This window comes from Chaetodon trifascialis, chromosome 4 (assembly GCF_039877785.1).
Source record: "Chaetodon trifascialis isolate fChaTrf1 chromosome 4, fChaTrf1.hap1, whole genome shotgun sequence".
Taxonomy (NCBI): domain Eukaryota; kingdom Metazoa; phylum Chordata; class Actinopteri; order Chaetodontiformes; family Chaetodontidae; genus Chaetodon; species Chaetodon trifascialis.
The window spans coordinates 22036811-22053549 of NC_092059.1; the positions used below are offsets into that span (position 1 = coordinate 22036811).

The 16739-nt window shown below is 43.0% G+C and overlaps 2 protein-coding genes and 1 pseudogene across 2 annotated transcripts in view; 2 read left to right on the plus strand and 1 right to left on the minus strand.

Annotated features, from left to right (window-relative positions):
• The window catches only part of LOC139329877 (mitochondrial adenyl nucleotide antiporter SLC25A24-like), a 378717-nt gene that overhangs the window by 151387 nt on the left and 210591 nt on the right, over positions 1-16739 (minus strand). The window lies entirely within an intron of this gene.
• Positions 1-16739, plus strand: part of LOC139329891 (EEIG family member 2-like) — a 354478-nt gene that overhangs the window by 139240 nt on the left and 198499 nt on the right. The gene's annotated exons all lie outside the window — the stretch shown is intronic.
• LOC139330125 (trace amine-associated receptor 13c-like) lies at positions 2912-9673 on the plus strand (annotated as a pseudogene).

The window sequence follows — 16739 nt, forward strand, 5'->3', positions numbered from 1 at the left end:
TCTCTTCTACATTTCGTAATTTCCTATTGCCTATCATCTCTCTCCTCCCCTTCATCCACACACGTCCTCCTACAAGCTTGTTTTTTCCACATCTTAGAATCGCCAAATACAAATTCATCATTCAGTCCCCCACTCCATTGTTGTCCTCCCAACATCTATCACGCTCCTTCAAACAATCACGACTGTGATCTCTCGCACCCTGTTCTCTGTCCTTGTAATTCCTTATTTAGTTATTGCATTGACTATATCTATCAGACATTGTATGATTTTACACTGATAATGATAAATTGAAACCCCAAAAATACATAAATAAAATAAGTGAAATAACTTGCTAATGTTTTTTAACATACTCAATTTAAAACAGTATCAATGCAATATAATTAATGTTTTACTTAATCAACTTAATTGATTTTTGTAAATATATACCTATTTTGAATTTGATGCAGCAACATGTTCCATACAAGCTGGGACAAGACCAACAAAAGATGTTGTGGAATCCTCCAAAACACCTGTTTGGAACATTCCACAGGTAAACAGGTTGATTGGTAACAGGTGATAGTATCATCATTGGGTATGAAAGGGGCATCCTGGAATGGCTCAGTCGTTCACAAGCAAGGAAGGAATGAGGTTCACCACTTTGTGAACACATTACTGTATGAAAAATTTTATAACATAGGCTTGGGAACATTTTGTAAATGTGTTGTCGATAAACACAGTTCATTTGCAAATTGTTGCACTCTACTTATGTTTTACACCGCGTCCCAACTTTTTGGAATCAGAGTTGTATTCTGGGATATATGACGTTCTTGTGATGACCATCAGAACAGCTCATCATGCGATGATCATTTAAGCTGTGTCTTGAGACTGAGATACTATTAATCATATAATATGTATATGTATATATACTGTATGTAGAGATGGAAAGTGTCTCCATGGTTAAATTAAAGAATATCTTTAGGCTAGAGCTGCATTTAAATGTCAATTGAGTACCAATATTGGAGTGACATCATGCCACAGAGCCCTGATGTCCAAAGGAGTGTGAGTTTCAATAACATTGTTTAACATGTCAACTTTTTATTCCATGTGGTTTGGGTGACAACAAAGCTTTTATAACACATGCCTCATAGTCTTTCTTTGTGAGACAATGTCGCTTTTCCCTTAACTTTTACACAAGCAGAATCTTTATTTGTACTGGTTGAGGTAGTGAAAGACTAGATTCTACCAACATTTAGAACACCCAAAAATATATGTCAAGCATCATTAAATGCTATGTACAAATGGAAAAATGTTCTTGTACATACACAAAAAAGGCCCAGTGCCATTTTTAGACAGAAAGCATCAATTAAAGGTTTGTGTCTCTGCAATCCAGACAACCTGAAGTTCACTAGTAAGTAAAACTGTTTATTTTTACAGTAAACTGTCACAGTTACACTACTGACAATCTGAAACAGTAGAACCATGATGGGAAATTAGGTGGAGAATATGAGAGTGGTTGGTAAATTTCAAATACAAAATAATAATATACTACACAACTCCATACAGTCTCATTAGAATTAAGCAGAAAAGAGTCAAATTCAGACAATTAAACACAATGACCAACAATGAGAAAGAGATAGTCACCATTGTGGGTGCAACAAGCAACATTAGGCTACAGAAATGAAATTACTGCCGCTTCAACAGCAGAATAGAAAAAAGCAGACAACACTGATGTGTAAACAATTTAAACTCCACAGCAGCTGCAGCCACAAACAAATATATTAAAGCAAAGAGAGCTGCACCATTTTTGCACGCGAGATTGCACAATGCTATGTTGTTGAAGGCATTCACAGCATTGAAATATTACAATTAATATATCCAAGGGGGTTAGTGTGGTGGCCCTATACTCTGGATAGTCCACAGAACACAGGGCCGATAGTAGTTCAAATTAAAATTGTCCACAATGCCGGACAAGGTGTCAATTGTCAGGAATTAATGGATGATGGGCAGGCCAGGACCATCCAATGAGCAGCCTCTGTGGAGTCCGTTGATTCTTGATTATGGACACTTCAATTGGCATTATCTCACTCATGCTATGGTCACTCACCAAAGAAAATTAAAATGAAGACAATTAATTTCCATTTTCATGCATTTTGCAGACAAAATCTAAGATTTTTGACAAAACTCAGTTTACATTTTGACTTATATATTAACAATCAATCATCCAGTATGGTTCTTGTACAATGGAAACCTTGGCCACTAGTCCGGTTACTGCAATGAATCGAGAACCTTGGAAGCAGGAGATATGTCTTTGTCATAGAACCCTTTGGCTCAGGTAAGAGCCTGAACACTGACATTATGCCAAGATAATTAAAAGTCAAATTTTGTACGGCTGACAAATAGTAACTTCACAACTTTGACAGTGTGTTTAACAACAAGACCAGCTACCTATCCAGCCATGTCATTGTCCCCAAATCAATATCAAGATTTACAAGCAAATGATAGGCCTGAATGAATGTACTTTTAGATGATGTACATTAGATGATCGCCCCTGTGAAGTATCAGTAAGTTCACAGGCACAGCGTACTCGTGGGGACAAAAACACCCTTCCAGTTTGGATCGACCATAAAAACCTGGAGTACATTAGTACAGCTCAAAGGCTCAACTCCAGGTAGGCTCGGTAGTCTCTGTTCTTTACCCGATTCAACTTCGCCATGTCCCACTGACGCAGATCTCGGAACATCAAGCCTGACACCCTGTCTCACCAGTTTCAGGAGAGGGAGGAGAGAGCGATGAAGGTCATGCACATCCTGCCCATCTCTTAGCCCCCATCACCAGGGAGATCAGGGAGAGAGTGTAGTCTGCCATGGAGGGCCAGCCCAGGTCCAACACCTGCCCCCAGGACCGGTTATTTGTTCTCTGAACCTGCAACCTGATGTCCTCCAGTGGGGGCACTCCTCCAAGCTCACCTGTGACCCTGGAATCCAACGGGCCCAAGACCTCCTCCACCAACTTCAGATTCTGGTGGCCCTCCTTGGAAGAGGATGTTGTGGGATTTGTCAACACTTGTTCCAATGGGTAAGCAGAGCAGATGAACCAAGAGATGGAAACCACATTTTAATGCATGGCATCTCAAAACTCCTCCTCCCAGTCATGACAGATCTTATTGGTCCAGTATGCACACAACACCCTAACCATGTCCGCCACCAGTCTCTCACCCTTCCAGTGCACCTATGGGTTCCAGCCCCCACTCTTCCCTGCACTGGAAAAGGAGGTCTCCTGTCCCTCCAGGGATTCATCCACCACTAGGTCCAGAGCCAGACCTCTGCTAACGTTTCCGCTGCATGGGCCCATGGCATTGAGGTTGAGTCTCCCCCGCTCCACGAGGACCCACCTAAAGTCCCACGTTTCCCAGGTCAAGCGGTGAGAGAGAGTCCTCTCATGCCCGCTGAGCCACCTTATCGGATCATCAATGGAGGTCCTGCCTACTCTGTACGTCGCCTGCTGCACTCACGTCATCGGGCTGGGGTCATCATATTCATAATAAATGTATATTTACAAAAACCAAAGAATTTCATATCATAAAACTTTAAATATATTGCCTTGTATTGTTTTCAATTGGGTATCTGTCAAAATGGATTAACAAATTATCACATTGTATTTTAATTAATGTTTTACACAGCATCCCAACTTTTTTGAAATTGGGGACTCAGTGCATCTTTTGCAATGTAAAAATCATACAATCTCTGAAAGATATGGTTGAGGCAATAACTTGATAAAGAATTCCAAAAATATGATGTAACTGAGTTGACGATTAGGAACGAGCTGATGGGAGGAAGTGTGTGGAGAAGAAGAGGGGGCAAGAGAGGGTGGGACACAATAACATAAGAGATAAATCTGTCATCTCATGAAAAGGTGAATCAGAGGGCTGCTACACCTCAGCAGCTCTCTGTTCAGATCCACAGTTACTATCTCTGATGATGGAGTCAGTGGAAGCAGCTGATCTCTGTATCTCTCCACTCAACACCTCCTGCAGGTCAATGCCTGTTACTCCTGAGGCCGTGTTCATCAAAACACTGCTGTCCTGTATCACTCTGCTCATGATGACACTCAACTTGTTGGTCATCATCTCCATCTCCCACTTCAGGCACAGACACTTTCCTTGAAATATTACAGCTAATAGTGCACATGAGTTTAATTATTGGATGAATGCTTTATTTATTCTATGCCGTTCCATGTTCCAACTTGAAAACATATCAGTATTTTTACTTGCAAATAAAAATGACCTGGTGCAACCAGAACAACCTAGAGCTCAACACTCTAAAGACAGTGGAGATGGTTGTGGACTACAGGAAAAACTCAGCCTCACCTGTCCTGATCACCCTTTTAGATCCAATTCCCACATCACTTTTAAAATCATTTTATGGATTCTTCAAGGAACAGTTTTTAAACATTATGAATTGCTCCCTTCAGACGGGTGTCTTCCCCACAGCTTTTAAAACAGCTGTGGTAAAGCCGCTTCTGAAGAAGCTCATTTTAGACCCCAACGTTCTTAATAACTACCGACCTGTATCCAACTTACCATTTTTAAGTAAAATTTTAGAAAAATTGGTTTTTAACCAAGTCAATGACTTTTTAAACAGAAACAATATCTTTGAGAGACATCAGTCTGATTTTAGGATGAACCACAGTACCGAGACAGCACTTTTAAAGATTTTAAATGACATCAGGTGGACCTTGGATAACAAGAAACTCACAGTCTTGGTTCTACTGGATCTAAGCGCTGCCTTTGATACAGCAGACCATCACATTTTATTGAATAGACTCAGGCACCTGGTTGGCCTCTCTGGTACTGTTTTGAAATGGTTCTACTCCTATCTCACAGACAGATATTTTTATGTAAGTATGGATACTTGTTCCTCAGGAACCCATGAAATTAAGTGTGGGGTCCCCAAGGCTCAATTTTAGGTCCAGTTCTTTTTCATTTTTACATGCTTCCTCTTGGAGACATCATCATGAGACACGGCATCAGTTTCCAAAGCTACGCTGATGATACACAGCTGCACATTGCCATGTCTCCTGATGACACAGGGCCAATAGATACCCTTTTTAACTGCATTTTAGATATCATGTCATGGATGGCAGGGAATTTCCTACAGCTCAACCAGGACAAAACAGAGGTTTTAGTTACAGGTCCTGAAGGCCGGAGAGAGAAACTTTTACCAAAACTACAAGATTTTAAACCAAAACAAACTGTTAAAATCCTGGGTGTGATTTTTGACTCTGAGCTGACTTTTATCCCACATATCAAAAATGTAACAAAAATTGGCTTTTATCAGGTTTTATTTTCAACTCCGCTGCCGGTGCGGTGCAAAGTCAGGTCTGTTTTGCCGATGGAGTGTGGCGGCGCAGACTTTGGTATTTTCGTGCACTGCGCCACCGGCGCATCTCCTCCTCCTTCTCCGAGATGCAAACACTTTATTGCCGCGACAACAAAGGGAGAGATATCCAGAAGCACACAAGGTGTAACTCTGAAGAAGTCTCTGACCTACAATGGTCAGTGCTCTGTCTTTTATACAGTTCTGCTGGAGGTATTCCCCGCCCTTGGGGCATCTTTTCTTTTTTTCTAGGCTCTTCTATTTTTTACACCATTAGGTACTTTTTGGCTGCTATCTCCTCTTTTCTCATCTCTATTCCTCTAATTTTACACCATTAGTTTTGACTTTTCATGGGCTCTGTTTTTTAAAAATAACATCAAATTACAGTTTATTATCATGACTGCATGTAAGCATAAGGACATGTCACATAGAGAATGTATTAAAAATACAGCAAAGTATATTAAATCATCCCAAACCATTATTTGTTAAAGCACGGTAAATCATAGTTATGATTATAAGACCATTTAGTTCTTTCATGATTATAACAAATGTCAAACATGGATTAAATACAGTAAGGTTATGTAAGGACACGCAGGGTTATATTAGGTCACAATCATCCTGGTCTGAAACTAGTCAGAACCGGCGAAGACAGCTGTCGGGACACCTGCAAGACCATGGAAAACCCCGAAGATTCATGGTACAGGTGCCCTGCCCTCATATTTTTAGCTGCACAGTGTCACTGTTGCACATCACCATATCTGCACAGCAACCTCTCTTCTTATCTTTGCACTGTCATCTTGACCTTTTATGCGCTCTTCCTTCACTCAAGCAAACAAGCAATCAATTTCTACTATCATATCAGGCTCCACAGAGCTACTACTATTGTTTAACATTAGCTACAGTGTTATACTTGATTCTTCACATATCTGATAGAAAAATTATACTACACAAGGCGCATGGCAAGTTTCGAGGATGACTGAGCCCGCGCAGGAAAGTGTCCGACGCCCATTTGCACATTTGGATTTTCCGCCCGTTTCTCTCTCAGGCCAGCAAAGAGGTGCTAATGCATGCTTTTATTTCTTGTCGTTTAGATTATTGTAATGCCCTGCTCTCTGGTCTTCCTAAAAAGAGTATATCAAACCTCCAATTACTGCAAAACTCAGCCGCACGCGTGCTGACAAAGACCAGAGGGCGGGCCCACATTACACCAGTCTTACCAGTCACTGCATTGGCTCCCTGTCCGCTTCAGGATCGATTTTAAGGTTCTATTACTAGTTTTTAAATGTCTTAACGGTCTTGTACCCTCTTATTTATCTGCTCTGCTTTTACCATATCAACCCTCACGGATCCTCAGGTCCTCCAGCACCGGCCTTTTATCCATACCAGCACAAACACCCACGGTGAGGCGGCATTTAGCCACTATGCTCCTCACCTGTGGAACAGCCTGCTAGAGAGCCTCAGGACTGCAGAGACTGTTGATATTGTTAAAAGAAGGTTAAAAATGCACCTTTTTAATCAGGCTTTTAACTGACCTTTAAATTCTTCTTACATTTTAACATTTATCTTATGTTGATGTCTTTTATTTTGCTGTTTTATATTTTGTATTATTTTACCCTATTTTATCTACTTTACTTATTATCTTATGAACTTCTCTTCTTTTAACTGTTTAATTTATTTTCTAATTCCAGTGTTTCCTTGGGGGGTCCTCCACACTGAGAGATGTGTCTGATCTGTTGCTGGGGGTGCTGTCCTCGGGCCCCCTCGGCCCGGCTGGTGGGGGGACTCCCTACCTTGGTGTGGGGGTCTGCAAGTCTGTCAGGGTCAGGTGGGCCCAGGTGCAGGTGCCCCCTGTGCTCACAGTCCCTGATGACTCCTCTCGGTGTGGACGACCCCAAAGGTGGCATTCTCCTCAATCCTCAGTGCCTTGCCATGTCTCGTTACCCCTGCTACTGTCTGTGGTGAGAATGTCTGTGTGTGTGTGTGTGTGTGTGTGTGTGTGTGTGTGTGTGTGTGTGTGTGTGTGTGTGTGTGTGTGTGCGTGTGTTCGTGTGTGTGTGTGCATGTACACACGTGAGGGTGGGTGTTTGTACATATGGAGGGTGGGAGGGATGGAACTGAACATCAGCTCCCTCATCAAGAAAGCACAGCAAAGGATGTACTTCCTACGGCAGCTGAAGAAATTCAATCTGCCAAAGACAATGATGGTGCACTTCCACATAGCCATTATTGAGTCCATCCTCAGTTCCTCCATCACCATCTGGTACGCTGCTGCTACAGCCAAGGACAAGGGCAGACTGCAGTGCGTTATTAGGACTGCAGAGAAGGTGATCGGCTGCAATCTCCCATCTCTTCAGGACCTGTACACCTCCAGGACCCTGAGGCGTGCAAGAAAGATTGTGGCTGATCCCTCCCACCCCGGACACAAACTCTTCGAGACACTCCCCTCTGGCAGGCGGCTGCGGTCCATCAGGACCAAAACCTCACGCCACAAGAACAGTTTTTTCCCGTCTGCTGTCAGCCTTATCAGCAAGGCCCGGAACCCCCCCGACACTCTTCACACTCTACCTCTGCCTCTACTTGTCATTGACATTGCCATAACTTGATAAGATAAGATAAGATAAGATAAGATAAGATAAGATAAGATAAGATAAGATAAGATAAGATAAGATAAGATAAGATAAGATTTGTACTTTATTGATCACAGCACATACACATGCTACAGGGAGGAGGAGACTGTACACACGCCATGCAATGTGAAATTATTTTTTCCGCGTTTGACCCGTCGTTCCTCCTGGTCTCCTCCGCGGCAGACCAGGAGCGGTGGGCTGCCAGCTGCCAGCCGATGCCGGTGCCCACGCCTGGGGACCCATCCTTTTTTTCGTCACCATTGGTCAGGAGGTGATCTTCTTGCATATTTTTAGTGGGGGTTATTTAAGGAGGAAACCCCGGGTGAACACGGGGAGGACATGCAAACTCCACACAGAGTGGAGTTTCTCGACTCCACAAGGAGTTTCTCGAGCAGCAGGCACTGAAGACATGGTGGAGGACACGCCACCAGCGCCCACAGCGGGATTCAAACTGGGGACCTTCTAGCTGTGAGGCGACAGTGTTACCACTTGTACCACCGTGCTACCCTATACTATGCATTACATTAACGCTCAGCTTGGACTTCTTTCTGAAAAAACAGACTTTGTTTCTGAAAAACAGACTGTGCTTCTGGAAAAAAAACAGACTTGTGTATATATATTTATGTTGTTAATTTTTTTACTTTTTAGTAGCTTAGTAGATGTGTCATGTACCAACCTCGCCAAAGCAAATTGCTCATATGTATAAAATCATACTTGGCAATAAAGCTTTTTTTGATTCTGATTCCCATTCTGAAACGTCATTGTCATTGGTTTTTCTGTATAACCCTGCCAAAATAAAAGTAATCTTTAATATAGAGCTTCATGTGGCATGTAGGCTATGTAGAGTTTGGTTTTCACATTATCTGTGACAGTAACATTTCACTTTCTGTCTGTTTTCTTAAACAATCTCCCCCTCCAGGCAGCTCCAGACCCCCACCAATCTCATCCTCCTCTCCCTGGCTGTGTCTGACTTGCTGGTGGGCCTTGCAGTCATGCCGGCTGAACTCATCCTGCTGCAGTCCTGCTGGATTCAGGACAAAATCTCATGTGCTCTTATGTACTTGTCTGGTTTCATCCTCACCTCTGCCTCTGTTGGGAACATGGTGCTCATATCAATGGACCGCTGTGTGGCTATTTGTTACCCTCTGCGTTATTCTTCCATGGTAACACCAAGCAGAGTTAAAATCTGTGTTCTCTGTGTTGGACCTGATCTGTTATCTACGTTTTAATACTGAAAGATTACTTGTTACAAATAGATTTGTCAAAATCCTGCTCTCAAGAATGTACAATTGTCATAAACTACATTTCAGCGGCAGTAGACTTGCTTCTGATGTTTTTCAGCCCTGTTACTCTGATCATAGTTCTCTATGTGAGAGTGTTTGTGGTGGCTGTGTCACGAGGTCTCAAATTTCAGCTGTTAAATCACATGCTGTTACTGTTACGAAATCAGAGATGAGAGCTGCTAGAACTCTTGGTATTGTCCTTCTTGTGTTTATACTTTGTCTGTGTCCATACTACATTCCTTCAATAACAGGACAGGACACCACAGGTGGTGAAGAGTCATCAGCTCAACTTTGGCTGTTCTATTGTAACTCCAGTTTCAATATTCTGATCTATGCCTTTTTCTACCCCTGGTGTAGAAAAACAGTTAAACTCATTGTCAGTCTTCAGATACTGCAGCCAGGTTGGTGAGATACCAAGATCATGTTGAGATAAGAAATATAATGTACAGAAACTGACCAAACACAGGACAGAAAAAATGAACACATTCAGGTAAACCACTATTCTCTGAAACAACCATTGTCAGGGAAGATGGAGTTATATAACACCCTTTATATGGAGAAGCTATTGAATATTCACAGTCCTCCACATTGAATGAAGCGCAGGAGTCATCACTATTGTATAGAAAGGAAAAAAAGCCTACATTATGTGGCATAAATTGACTGAATAGTCATGTTATTAATAATAAGTTGTGGTTTTCTTTCTTTCCTGACACCCACATCAATGTGTCCTCAAATATCAAATAATGACTGTTAAAACACTTCACTTTGTTAATAAGCACAAAAACATGCAAATACCTGAAGAGCTCATTACAAAACACCCAGAAAAGTCTAATGTACTTTTGTTATGTGATTGTAGTTCTAGTCAGGGTGGGAAATCACCCTGTTAAAATGTAAACATCACCGAGGCACTGACAGATAAATGTCACTTGCCATTCAAATGGTAATCATTATTTTGTATTTGAAATCTACCAACCAGCCACATATTTTCCAAGCATCTGGATGGGAAATTTAAGATACAAACAAAACGTTTAGGTCTGACATTGTCTCACACAGGAAGTCTATGAGGCACGTTTAATAATCTGTGTGTGACGCTGCGCCGAAACTCCACAGAAGATTACCACTTTTATCCAGTTTTTACTTGAAGATCTATGGTATGCTTTGAGATACTCGTCGTTTTTAACCCTATGTTCTTTTATAGTCAATGGTTTTAACAATCGGTTGTTTTTATCCGGAGTCTTAAATCATCGTCCACAGACAGCTCTGCTGCTAGCTTGTTCTTAACATTGTAGCTAACGTTAGCCAACTGGCAAGCTACCACCGCTGCTGGGAGAAGGCTAACAGCTACAGCCAGCCAGTTTGGTTATCAGAGGCCGGTACAGCAACAGGCTCGGTCTAAGCCTGTTCTTCCCGCTACCACCGGAATCATCTGCAACATTACATACCACGCTTCCACTTACCTCACCATCTGGCTGCAACGGCTGCATCCACCTGATTGAGACCATCTCCGAGTTGGAAAAGAGGATATCCATCCTGTACCAGCTCCGAGAGGAGGAACAGATACTGGACTCCCTGGTCACCATGAACCATGTTGCCACCACCCGAGAAGTCGCTGACTTGGACTCGACTGTCCCGTGTCTTGACACCGTCGTTGATCCGTCTTGAGACTTCTGGGCTAAGCTGAGAGCCAAACTCAAGTCCCAGGCTAACTCCATTCCCAGCCACCAGGAGCTGTGGATCGCTGCGGGGAAGGGCAACCATGGTGGGAAGCTCCTCTCCTGGTCATATCTACCTCAGGATCTCCAGCTGTCCAGCAGGTTCTCCGTCCTGGACGAGAGGGATTTCCCTCCACTCAGCAGGCAACACATCCCTCCATTGTCTCCGGGTTCCGACAGGTCACCTACTCATCCCTCCACCATTTTTAATTGACAATTTTAACCTCTTCTGGAACCCCCACCCAACTATATTTTTTTATACTCTTCCAGGACTGATAGAAAAGGTGGGGGAACAGCAACCATCCTCTCCACAGCAATAGATTTTAAGAACTGTACATTTGATGAATATCCATCTTTTGAATATAATGCATTTGCTTTTAACAGCCCTCCCATTCTATGTATGACTGTTTACAGGCCACCTAAAAGATGTTCCTCTTTTATTTCTGATTTTTCTGAAGTCCTTTCAATCATCCACACCAACTATGTGTGACCCAACTCAGGGTGAGGAGAAAGAGATAGAAACCTGCTACCTAACCACAGTGGTCACCAGCAACATCAACTACCTGAGCTTTGACATCATACAAAGATTCACAGAGCCTAAAGACGTGCAGTCAATTCAAACCAGATTTATTCGTTAAAAGCTTTGGATAAGACACAAAGGATGTAGAGTCCCTGTGCAGACAGAAAGGACAGTTAGTCAGGAACACAAAAGACAATTTTATTTTATGACACTCTCCAAAATAATTCTAAAACAATTAGAACAGAGTAGGCAAAGTACTAAAGAGAGTACAAACAGCCCCAACCAAACCACCACGTGTGCACCCCCCACTGCAAGCCACAGCAAACACTACAATAGTAACTCTAATATGGTGAGTAAAGTGACCTCCACCTGCTCCGCTTACTGCACCACATGCAATGAGGGGTGTTAACACTACAAGTTCTCCTCACCGGGTTGCCCCTACAGGAAAGAAAGACAAAAACAACAAAATACAATTATTAACTTTCAGTTGGTTCGGGTCACAATTTAAATAGACATCAACACAGTCAGGGAGTCTAACAGTCCAAATAATAAAGCATAAAAGGCATTCAAAACAGCTCAATAAAATCTTGCTGCCCAACAATGAGAGCCCACGTTGTAGGCCCGACACACAGGCAACACCACCCAGTAAAGATGGCTTTAAAAATCGCGCAGTGTAGATGTTTCTGGTAGGCAAAACAGCAGTCTGGCACTATTCTCGGTCAGTTTGAGGCCCTGCATGCAGTCAGCACTGGAAAGATTGACTGGCTCTCTGTAGCACAAATGGGACAGATGCCAACCCTCTTCTCCTGCATACCAGGGAAACTGCCACACCATCCACCCAGCTTCAGACAGACAGAGAGAGGGAATAATGAACTGCACCTGTGTTTATAAAAGCAGGAAGCTCTCAGCCCCACCCACAAGGGGTGGTGCTTTCAATCTGGTCTGAGGTAGTGGCCCTCACATATGAAAAGATTATATTATCTTAGGCGATTTTAACATTCATGAAGACAATCAATCAGACTGTTTTACCTCAGACTTTGTAAACATGTTGTACTGTATGAATTTCAACCAACACATCACCTTGCCAACCCACAACAGAGGCCATACATTAGATCTTGTAATAACCCACAGCTTATCTGTCAGTGTCTCCTCTGTTGTGGATGTTGGCATATCTGATCATTACTGCGTATATTTTACGGTCAGTTGTTTTATAAAACAGGATATTCCACAACAAACCGTGAGGAAACGCTATCTTACCCTGGAAATGGCTGCAAATTTTATTCACCTTTTACATGACATTCTGGCCAACTTGCGTTTTAGATCCCATCCCCACATCCTTTTTTAAATCAGTTTATGGCTCTTTGGATGAAGATTTGCTCAACATTATTGTTCATAACTGTTCTCTTCAGAGGAGTGTTTTCCCATCCTCTCCTAAAACTGCAATAGTCAAACCCCTTCTGACTTCTTTTAATCAGCTGAATGATTTTTTAAACTCTAATGATATTTTTGAAAAATATCAATCTGGTTTTCGGGCCGAACACAGCATTAACGAAAGTTGTGAATGACCTAAGGTGCAATATGGATATGAAGAAACTTTCTGTTCTTGTTCTGCTTGACTTAAGTGCAGCATTTGACACAGTTGACCACCTAATTCTCCTGGACAGACTTCATACCCTGATTGGCCTCTCTGGTACTGTTTTTAATTGATTTAAATCATATCTTACTGGCAGAGAATTTTTTTAAAAGCATGGACGAATATTCCTCAAAAAGCTATGAATTGAAGTGTGGTGTCCCCCAAGGCTCAATTTTAGGTCCAACTCTTTTTAATCTTTATATGTTGCCACTGGGGGACGTCATCAGGAGACAAGGCATTAATTTCCATAGTTATGCTGATGACACACAGCTTTACATAGCCATCTCTCCTGGTGACGCTGGGCCAATAGATGCCCTTTTAAAATGCATTTTAGATATCAAGTTATGGATGGCAGGTAACTTCTTACAGCTCAACCAGGACAAAACAGTAGTTGTCATCGGTCCTGAAGCACACAGAGAAAAACTTAATTTAAAACTCAAAGCCCTGGGGTCTCATTTATAAAACATTGCGTGGAATCCATACTAAAAGTGTGCGTACGCCCAAAAGCTGGAAATGGCGTATGCAAAAAAATATTCGGATTTATAAAACCGTGCGTACTCACACCTGCATGCAAGTTTCCCTTTATAAATCACACTCCACCTGGAAGATTGCGCAGGTGGATTCACCTCACATCCCGCCCCCGACAGACCCACATTTTACCATGAATGGTCAATGCAAAGTACTTCATGAATGTCTTTGCATATAAATATGCCTGCTGATCAATGGCATTTTACGTTCGATCATGGCAGAAAAAAGAAAAAGAAATTTTATGGAGGGTGAAATCAAGGTGCTTGTGGGTGAGGTTGAGGCCAGAAAAGATATTTTGTTTGGTGGTCACAGTAGTGGCGTCACGAATAAAATAAAAAGAAATGAGTGGCAGCACGTCGTCACCGCAGTGAACAGTTACAGTGCCACAGAGCATTCTGTGGCAGAAATTAAAAAGAAGTGGTTGGATTTGAAGGTGGAGGCCAAGAAGAAAGTGGCATGGCACCGTCGAAGCGCATCTGCTACTGGTGGGGGCAAGGGCGCACCCAAGCCTACACCGCCGGACACCAAGATAGCCTCGATCCTTGGTATGGCCAGCGTGTATGGCATAGTGTCAGAGAAGGAAGGAGACACCGATTTGGCAGAGACCACAGAGGAGACTGGTAAAGTACAGTTTTATCTGTTTATTAAAGTAAATATTTTAAGACTTGTGAAAAGGTAGTTGACTTCTTTGTGTCCCCAGTCATTGTGGAGTTGGAAGCGGTGGGTGACGAGGAGGTTCCGGGCACGGCGTGTCCTGGCACCGTGGCTGAAGGCCTGGCTGTCCCAAGCACCAGTGCGTCCCGACCGCATGGCACACCTAGAAGTGGTCGGATCCTGACAGACGCTGTCCTTCAAACACAAAGGGACACCATCAGTGCCATTAATGAAGTCCGTGACGAGCTCCAGCAAATACGCACAGTGATGGGCAACATGTGTGAGGTCATGTCTGACATTGCCAGCTCCATTAAAGATCTTGTTAAAAAATGAAACATACTTGCCGTCTTATTTAAAACGCCGCATGACACCTTCACGGAGCCTTGCTCCCTGCTGAAATTCCTCATGTCGGGGAGGTGGTTGTGGATCGGGGTCCTCGTGGTGTGGGGGAGGGAGGCCATGCGGGAGGGGAACAGCATTCCCCAGTGCCACATTGTGCAAAACTCCAAAAGCCATTATTATTTTACACACCTTTGTAGGGTAATAAAGCAGTCTGCCCCCCGAGGCATCCAAACACCTCCACCGAGCTTTGAGGAGACTGATGGCTCTCTCCACGACGGAGCGCGCGCGAGAGTGTGCCACATTGAAGTGCACCTCCTCTGCGCTCTGCGGGTTGGTGAAGGGGGTGAGGAGCCAGCGCTTTAGGGGGTAGCCACTGTCACCTGCAAGGTATAACAGAAGAGTAATTATACATCAGGCTTTAATGGGTAGAATCTATACAATGGGGTTTATGTACTTACCCAGGAGCCAGCCATCACACGCAGCGCCTGCTCCCTACACTACTGTGTGTCAGGATGAATGAGTCATGTGTTGAACCAGGCCACCGTGCCACTACATTCGTCAAGATCATGTCCGAGGTACAAATAATTTGTACACTGAGTGAATGCACATTTTTTCGGTTCACATAAGCAAATTCATTTTCACTCGGAGCCCTTATAGCAATGTGAGTACAGTCAATTGCGCCGATTACATTTGGGAAACCGGACATTGCTGCAAATTGCCTTTTAATGTCGGCCTGTTCACCCACAGTGTAAGGAAACCTGATGTATCGACTGGTCATTTTTATAATGCCATCCAAAACGGCTGGCATTATGGCGCTGAGGGATGGCTGCGATATCCCAGACCTAAGGACATAATTTAACTGAATTATATCATAGCCAAAAGGGGCTTTAGACAGACAATGTAACATTATATAATATTAATCATATCAAACACTTACCTGTCGGCTGATTCCCGCTGAAAGGAGCCAGTCGCCAGAAACCCCAGAGTGGTCAGCACCTGGATATGCACCGGGATGGCGCGGTTCCGGCGGGTGGGTCTATCTAACACTAGGCCCAGTTCAGCACATAGATCCAAGAGCACCGCTCTAGGGAATCTAAATCGGCTTATTAGCCAGTCATCATCATGGACCAGGAAATCTCCGTGGTCCCTAAAACTTCTCTCCATCCTGATCCTACCATTTGCGTGATCTTCCAGCAGTGCCAGTGCATCCATTGTGCAGCATTACGCACGAGTGTCACCGCACTATTTATATCCTTACTCAGCAAATTGAATGATTGTTAAACACCTTGTCACAATTACTACTAATCAATCAGTGCAATCCACCGTTCTGTATCATTTGAAGATGGAAGTATGATATATGAACATTGTGCATAGAGTAGTAGGCCTCAAAAAAGGAACACATGTATAACACTGCAGACTTGGGTGTTTATGATTACGCGGGTCTATAAGTCTGATATGTGATGACATTAAATGTATGAGATCAGTCTGGCTTCAATTCACCACCTCACCATCTGCACCACCAGTTCCCCCTGTCTCCAAAATGTTCGTAAGCAAGCATCAAAGTTGGCGTACCGGTGCGCACATTCTCACGCTAAGTTTATTTTTATAAATCACAACCTTTGCGTAGGAAGTTGCGTAGGCAACTTTTATGCCCCGTTTTGTGCGTAAGCAAGTTTTATAAATGAGACCCCGGGACAAACTCACGCTAAGTTTATTTTTATAAATCGCAACCTTTCCGTAGGAAGTTGCATACGCAACTTTTATGCCCCGTTTTGTGCGTAAGCAAGTTTTATAAATGAGACCCCTGGCCTTTAACACAACTGAGCAGGTAAAAAACCTTGGTGTTATTTTAGATTCAAAATTAAATTTTAATGCTCACATCAAAAGTATAGTCAAGAGTGGTTTTTATCATTTCAAGAACATTGCCAGGGTGTGGCCATTTTTATCTCAAGCCAACACAGAGACACTAATGTACACTTTTATCACCTGTAGGCTAGATTACTGTAACGCTCTTCTTTCTGGTCTCTCTAAAAAAAGCATTACTCCACTACAGCATCTTCAAAACTCAGCAGCACAAGTTGTGACG